Source organism: Gobio gobio (assembly GCF_949357685.1).
Source record: "Gobio gobio genome assembly, chromosome: 3".
Taxonomy (NCBI): Eukaryota; Metazoa; Chordata; class Actinopteri; order Cypriniformes; family Gobionidae; genus Gobio; species Gobio gobio.
Genome location: NC_137099.1, coordinates 70,954,105 through 70,963,389, shown reverse-complemented (window position 1 = coordinate 70,963,389; position 9,285 = coordinate 70,954,105).

Here is a 9,285-nt window from a genome sequence, read left to right as displayed (position 1 = left end):
GTGCAGTTCACTTTCTGTGAAAAAAAACTTATTCTGTGTGATTTATAAGCATTTTGAAAAGTGAGGACATGGGGAACGTCCTCATATTTCACCCTCTTTTTGTAATACCCATGTCATTATACACATTTGTGTCCTGATATTTCACAAAAACATGCCCACTCACTCACACACACACACACACACACACACACACACACACACACACACACACACACACACACACACACACACACACACACACACACTCTCACACACACACACTCACACACACACACACACACACACACACACACACACACACACACACACACACACACACACACACGCCTCAGCCCGAGTGTCAAAGGCGACACAATGCGGTTTTGATTCGGTGTCAATGAAACCAAAGCCAGTTCCGTTTGTTCATTAAAACATGTCTTCAAACAGGAAACCGATGAAGTATTAATTTTTTTATTATATAATTTTTTTTATTGCTTATAAGCACAAACAAAAAGCCACTTGAACAGGTATAAGAACAGTCTTAATACAACTCCAAAGTTCCAAATAGCAGCATGACAAAAATGCATATAAACTAAATAAACAGACAAAAGTAACAAAGAGAAAAATAAATAAATAAAATATATAAAATACAAGGGGCTTAGTCATCAAAAAATACATTCAAAACATATAAGTATGGTATATACAGTATAATGTATAGTATATATAAGTATAGTATATAAGTATAGTATATATAAGTATGGTATATATAAGTATTATATGATATATATAAGTATAGTATATATAAGTATGGTATATACAGTATAATGTATAGTATATATAAGTATAGTATATAAGTATAGTATATATAAGTACGGTATATATAAGTATTATATGATATATATAAGTATAGTATATATAAGTGTGGTATATATAAGTATGATATATATAAGTATAGTATATATAAGTATGGTATATACAGTATAATGTATAGTATATATAAGTATAGACATGTTTAGATTGAATGCCAGCCGTTGTGATGGTGATCCTCGATTGGAGAATCCTGATGGTGTGTGTTCAAGGTCATGTGGGAGGTGTGTGTGTGTTTCCGAAGCATCCAGAGTTTAATTATCTACTCAAGTCAAGTCAACTTTATTTATGCAGCTCTTTCTACAGTGCAGAGTCTCAGAGCAGCTTCAGTGTTAAACAGGAGAATAATGACAGAATCTGATTGGGCCGTACAGCCGCTCTGGCGGTGATGTCATCAGCTCAATTGTCATACAGTGAGTGTGGGCTTTATATCAGTAATTAAATCAGTCATTTAGTTTATATGGTTAATTTAGTTCAATAATTAGATTTATTTGGATATTTAGTTGATCGATTGCTCTCCTGCCTGATCGATTGCTCCTGTCTGCCTGCTGTGTCTGTTGCTCTGTAGCTCAAGTCTGTAGCTCTGTAGAGCCTTGCTTACGTTTGAATCTTTATTTTGATATTTCCTCTTTCTTCTACTGCTAAATATAACTTACTCATCACCATACATTGTTTAAAAATTGCCTATCACATTAAATTTGACATCGCTAGCTTTTAATCTAAATCACCATCACACGTTAGCATTTTGCTAGCCTGTTAGCTTGTTATCTCTGCACCCGGGTCTCCCTTTTTCTGAGTTCATAACTTGGATTAGTAAATTGTGTCCAGCAAACGATTGTGGTAAGTGGTAAATTGGATTAATCAACAAACACGGTAAGTCATGTCTTCTCCTGTTATTATTATTAACATTAAAGAGGTGTGTGAACTCGCTAGTACGATGTCTGAGACTGTTTATTGTTCTGGACCGCTCCCGGCAAAAAGGAGTGATGAGATAGTTATCAGACTATCATCACTCAATGGCTGGTTGTCTAAGTGGTGTCTGCAAAATAACATAGGGTTCATAGACAATTGGAAAAGTTTTTGGGGCAGACCTGACCTGTTGAAGAAGGATGGCATCCATCCCTCTTGGGGTGGTGCCGCTCTTCTCTCTAGTAATCTGGCACATAGTCTTAGAGCTAAACCTTGACTCACTAGGGCCCAGGTCAGGAAGCAGACAAACTGGCTAAACCGACCGTCTGCTAGCTGTCTCACGTTACCGGAGTCAGATAAATCCCAGCACATAGAGACTCTTTCACCTAGATATTATCATATAGAGACTGTGTCTGTTCCCCGAATTAGTAAATACAAAAAAACATCAAAACCATTCAACAGTAAAAATTTTATTGACGTCCAACAAATAAACAAAATATATAATACAGATGAACAATTGATAAAGCTTGGGTTGCTGAATATTAGATCCCTTTCCCCAAAAGCGCTTATTGTTAATGATATTATTACAGATAATAATCTAGATGTGCTCTGTTTGACAGAAACCTGGCTAAAACCTGACGACTACATTACCTTAAATGAGTCCACCCCCCAAGATTATTGTTATAAACATGAGCCGCGTCTGAAAGGTAAAGGGGGAGGGGTTGCTGTAATTTATAATAATATCTTCAGTATTACTCAGAAGTCTAGTTTCAAATATAATTCCTTCGAAGTGTTGGTGCTTTATGTAACGCTATGTAGTGTACATGATAAAACCCGTTCAACATTTGTGTTAGCTACTGTATACAGGCCACCTGGGCATAATACAGACTTTATCAAAGAATTTGCTGATTTTCTATCAGAGTTAGTACTGGCCGTAGATAAAGTACTAATTGTTGGTGATTTTAATATCCATGTAGACAACGGAAAAGACGTATTGGGATTAGCATTTAAAGACACACTAAACTCTATTGGAGTTAGGCAACACGTGTCAGGAGCCACTCATCGCCATAATCATACTTTAGACCTAATATTGTCACATGGAATAAATGTTGATACCGTTGAAATTCTGCAGCAGAGCGATGACATCTCAGATCATTACTTAGTATCATGTATACTTAATTTAGCTAAGGTTGCAAAGCCGCCCCCTCGCTTTAAAAATGGCAGGACAATCACTGCCGCTACTAAAGATTGCTTTTTAAATAATCTCCCTCATCAGTATCATCTGCTCAGCATCCCAGATAGTATAGAAGAACTCGATGTTGCAACAGAAACTATTGACTCTCTCTTTTCCAGTACTTTAGACACAGTTGCTCCTCTGCGCTTAAAGAAGATTAAAGAAAATAGTCCAACGCCGTGGTACAACGAGCACACCCGGGCCCTTAAAACAGCAGCCAGAAAAATGGAGCGCAGCTGGAAGAAAACAAAATTAGAGGTATTTCGTAATTCGTGGAAAGAGCACATGATCACATACAGAAAGGCCGTAAAAACTGCTAGATCTGCTTATTTCTCAACTCTCTTGGAAGAAAACAAACACAACCCAAGGTATTTATTCGATACAGTGGCTAAATTAACCAAAAATAAAGCTTCAACTTCTGATGATTGTAAACAGCACAGCAGTAATGACTTTATGAACTTCTTCACACGTAAGATTGATAATATTAGGACATTTTTTTAACCATGCAGCCGTCTAATACAGCATCACATCAGACAGAGCATTGTAGTGTCACTGAGGAAAAATTACACTCATTCACTGCTATAGGAGAAGAAGAATTGGCTAAACTCGTTAAATCATCAAAATTGACAACATGTATGCTCGACCCTATACCAACTAGGCTATTAAAAGAGATGCTACCAGAGGTCATAGATCCTCTTCTTAATATCATTAATTCATCTTTGTCATTAGGATATGTACCGAAAACTTTTAAGTTGGCTATTATTAAACCACTTATTAAAAAAACGCAACTTGATCCTACAGATTTAGTCAATTATAGACCAATCTCAAATCTACCCTTTCTGTCAAAAATACTTGAAAAGGCAGTGTCTTCACAATTATGTTCCTTTTTAGAAAGAAATGGTATCTGTGAGGATTTCCAGTCAGGATTTAGACCGTATCATAGCACTGAGACTGCTCTCGTCAGAGTTACAAATGATTTGCTCTTATCATCCGATCGTGGCTGTATCTCTCTATTAGTGTTACTCCATCTTAGCGCTGCATTTGATACTATCGACCACAACATTCTTTTGAATAGACTCGAAAATTATGTAGGCATTAGTGGAATTGCATTATCATGGTTTAAATCATACCTATGCGACCGTTATCAGTTTGTAGTAGTAAATGAAGAGATGTCACACCGATCGCAAGTTCAGTATGGAGTACCACAAGGCTCAGTGCTAGGACCGCTACTCTTCACCCTGTACATGCTACCACTGGGAGATATCATTAGGAAGCACGGCGTTAGTTTTCATTGTTATGCTGACGATACTCAGCTCTATATTTCTTCACGCCCTGAAGAAACTTACCAATTCACAAGATTAACGGAATGCATAGCTGATATAAAACATTGGATGACCGGTAATTTCCTGCAACTCAATTCAGAAAAAACTGAATTTTTAATTATTGGACAAAAAAGCTCCACAAGTAGTAGCCTAGAATACTGTCTAACACTTGATGGCTGTTCTGTCAAGTCCTCGTCGTCAGTGAGGAACCTGGGTGTGCTCTTTGATACCAATCTTTCGTTTGAAAGCCACGTTTCTAGCATCTTTAAAACTGCTTTCTACCATCTTAAAAATATATCTAAATTACGGCACATGCTCTCAATGCAAAATGCTGAACAGTTAGTTCATGCGTTCATGACCCTAAAGGTTAGATTATTGTAATGCTCTACTGGGTGGTTGCCCTGCTCGCTTAATAAATAAACTCCAGCTGGTCCAAAACGCAGCAGCTCGAGTTCTTACTAGAACCAGGAAGTATGACCATATTAGCTTCTGTCAACAGTTCTGTCAACACTGCACTGGCTGCCTATTAAACATCGCATAAATTTTAAAATCTTACTTATTACTTACAAAGCACTAAATGGTTTAGCTCCCCAATACTTGAGCGAGCTCTTAACATATTATACTCCATCACGTCTACTGCGCTCTCTAAACTCTGGCCAGTTGATCATACCGAGAATATCCAAATCAACTGCAGGCGGTCGATCGTTTTCCTATTTAGCACCTAAACTCTGGAACAGTCTTCCTAACATTGTTCGGGAAGCAGACACACTCAGTCAGTTTAAATCTAGACTAAAAACACATCTCTTTACTGTGGCATACACATAAAACACTTTTTCAATGAAATGATTGTTAGGCTGCATTAACTAGGTCAGCCGGAACCGGGAACACTTCCCATAACACCTGATGTACTCGTGACATCATCAGAAGAACGGCATCTACGCTAATGTTAGTCTCTCTGTTTTATCCCGAGGTTTACTGCAGTCAGCCGGATCCGGGCCGTATCCAGTTCAGATGGTGGACCTGCGCCCAGAGAAGACCAACACAGGACCCCGAAGTGTCTGAGAGACCGTGATTAGACTCCCCCTAAAACTGCCTCATCGACACGGCATCTCAATAAACCCGTCTCCGGCGTGTTGACTCAGATTGTTCGAATATTACAATTAAATAATACTTAAATCGATATGTCATCCTCAATAAACCCGTCTCCAGCGTGTTGCCTCCGATCATTCGAATATTGCATTTTAATAATTATTTAATCAACATCATCCTCAATAAACCCGTCTCCAGCATGTTGCCCCCGGTCCCTCGAATATTCTGATCTATTATGACCTCCGAGCTGTAAAACTGCCAGAATAATAATAATAATAATACACTGTTTGTTAATTGGCCAGAGGAGAACTGGCACCCCGACTGAGTCTGGTTTCTCCCAAGGTTTATTTTTCTCCATTAGGTCACCTAATGGGGTTTTGGTTTCCTTGCCACTGTTGCCTCTGGCTTGGCGTGCTCAGTTGGGGACACTAAATTTTTCAACTAAACATCGAAATACATCTAAATAATAAACTAAATTAACCATTTAAACTAAATTACTGATCAAATTATTGATCTAAAGCCCACACTGTCACTGTATGATACTTGAAATTTTTCCAGAATGGCTATACAGCTGAATAAAATTATGCTGCATTATTTTCCTGTTTAACACTGTAAAGCTGCTTTGAAACAATCTACATTGTTAAAAGCGCTATATAAATAAAGTTGACTTGACTTGACTTGAAAATGTTAGTGTCCCCAACTGAGCAAGCCAATTATCATCTGTCCACAGTCGTGTTCTCACCGAACAACATTTTAAGGTTTGGGTAAGATGAGCCATCTGTTACTGCATGTGGTCATGAAGAGAAATGAAAGCATCTAAAGCCATCAACATTATAAATGACCAGAATACATCTCTGAGTTCTAGAAATATGGCTTCAACATGTGTTCCTGTGGCTCAATTTACCCCAGGTTAGGGGTAAGTTGATCTGAGTCAGAGGGTAAGTTGCACCATCTGGGAGTAAACAGACCATCTGATTGAATCTGAATCAAACCCATGTGAGATTGTAAAGATAATTCATCTTCAATAAACAAACTCCCTTTTAGAAATAGTCAGAGTTTGATGAGTAACATTAACTCAGATATAAATAACACACACACACACACACACACTCTCTCTCACAAACACACACGCTCACACACACACACACACACACACACACTCTCTCTCTCTCTCTCTCTCTCTCTCTCTCTCACACACACACACACACGCACACACACACTCTCTCTCTCACGCACGCCGAGGTCTATATGTGTACACACTAGTGTTGTAGTGCTCGAGACCTGTCTTGTCTCGGTCTGAGACTAAGAGGACTCTGGATTTTATCTCTAGACCAGTCAAGACCACACCTGCAAGGATATCACTGGATATACATCTGAAGCAGTTCTACTCACCGCCTGCTTCCGACACACGAGCGTGAACCTTAATCGCTGGGACCGCTCCATCTTTCAGCATCAGACCAGCTACAGATCCGGAGTTGAACTGGGGCTTGTTTATAAACCATCGTCGCCTAAATTCAGGGAACAAACAAACACTTGCACAACTCCTGCTCCGGAAACACTAACTCCATCCACTGTCCCATTAACGCTGGGTTCTTCGGGAAGCTGTGCAGGGTTGTCTTGCCATGACAACCAAAAACACACTTCTTTGGTGACATTGTTGATTCCGTGAAGTCCTGTGACTTTCCGAAACTTATGAGAAACCGGAAGCAGAATCAATGCAGCAGGTCTCAAAAATGCCCAAAATTAATATAAATGCCCACAAAATTCTGAATTTAGTTTTTTTTATATAACATAGAATATAATTAAGCAATATCACAAGAACAAGAGCTGTTTTCATGAATATAAGCGTGATTGCAAATGATATTGATTTATAACAACTGCTTTGAACATCTCAGCATTCTGTGACTGTTAAATACTGTTAATGTTTTAATGTTAAATTCCCTCTCCTTGAACTGTCACCTTATCATGGTGGAGAGGTTTGAGTACCCGAATGATCCTGGGAGCTATGTTGTCTGGGGCTATATGCCCCTGGTAGGGTCTCCCAAGGCAAACAGGTCTTTGGTGTCGGGTCAGACTAAGAACAGTTCACAAACCCTTCATAACAATTACACCAAGGACCGTGACGTTGCCCGGCATGGCGCAGCCGGGGCCCCACCCTGGAGCCAGGCCCGGGGTTGGGGCTCGTATGCGAGCGCCTGGTGGCCGGACCTCCCCCCATGGGGCCCGGCCGGGCTCAGCCCGAAGGAGTGAAGTGGGCCCGCCCTCCTGTGGGCTCACCACCTGCAGGAGGGAGCGTAAGGGGCCGGTGCATAGTGGATCGGGCGACAGTCGAAGGCGAGGCCCCCGACAACCCGATCTCTGGACACGGAATCTGGCTTTAGGGACGTGGAATGTCACCTCGCTGGCGGGGAAGGAGCCTGAGCTTGTGCGGGAGGTCGATAGGTACCGACTAGAGATAGTCGGGCTCACCTCCACGCACAGCTTGGGCTCTGGAACCACACTTCTTGAGAGAGGCTGAGGCCTTCGGCTCAGGGATAGGTCTCTCACTGTCGTTTGTGCCTACGGGCCGAACAGCAGTGTGGAGTACCCGGCCCTCTGGGAGTCTCTGGGAGGGGTGCTGGAAAGTGCTCCGACTGGAGACTCCGTCGTTCTACTGGGGGACTTCAACGCCCACGTGGGCAATGACAGTGACACCTGGAGGGGCGTGATTGGGAAGAACGGCCCCCCTGATCTGAACCCGAGCGGTGTTCTGTTATTGGATTTCTGTGCTAGCCACGGTTTGTCCATAACGAACACCATGTTCAAGCATAAGGGTGTCCATCAGTACACGTGGCACCAGGACACCCTAGGCCGGAGGTTGATGATCGACTTTGTGGTCGTTTCATCTGACCTTCGGCCATATGTCTTGGACACTCGGGTGAAGAGAGGGGCGGAGCTCTCACCTGGTGGTGAGTTGGATCCGATGGCGGGGAGGAAGCTGGACAGACTCGCAGACCCAAACGTACTGTGAGGGTCTGTTGGGAACATTTGGCCGAGTCTACTGTCAGAGAGATCTTCAACTCCCACCTCCGGCAGAGCTTCGACCGGATCCCGAGGGAGGCTGGCGATATTGAGTCCGAGTGGACCATGTTCTCCACCTCCATTGTTGCTGCGGCCGCTGGGAGCTGTGGCCGTAAGGTCTCCGGTGCCTGTCGAGGCGGCAATCCCCGAACCCGGTGGTGGATACCGGAAGTAAGGGATGCCTTCAAGCTGAAGAAGAAGTCCTATCGGGCCTGGATGGCTTGTGGGACTCCGGAGGCAGCTGACAGGTACTGGCAGGCCAAGCGGACTGCAGCCCGGGTAGTCGTGGAGGCAAAAAAAGAAATCGGGCCTGGGAGGATTTTGGTGAGGCCATGGAGAAAGACTATCGGTCGGCCTCGAAGAGATTCTGGCAAACCGTTCGACGCCTCAGGAGGGGGAAGCAGTCAACAGCCAACACTGTTTACAGTGGAGATGGGCACCTGTTGACCTCAACTGGGGATATCGTCGGGCGGTGGAAGGAATACTTCGAAGATCTCCTCAATCCCACCGACATGTCTTCCATTGAGGAAGCAGAGGCTGGGGACTCGGAGGTGGACTCGTTCATCACCCGGGCTGAAGTCATCGAGGTGGTTAAAAAGCTCCTCTGTGGCAAGGCACCGGGGGTGGATGAGATCCGCCCTGAGTACCTCAAGTCTCTGGATGTTGTGGGGCTGTTCTTGGCTGACACGCCTCTGCAACAATCGCATGGCGGTTGAGAACAGTACCTCTGGACTGGCAGACCGTGGTGGTGGTCCCTCTTTTCAAGAAGGGGGAACGGAGAGTGTGTTCCAAATATAGGGGGATCACACTTCTCAGCCTCCCCGG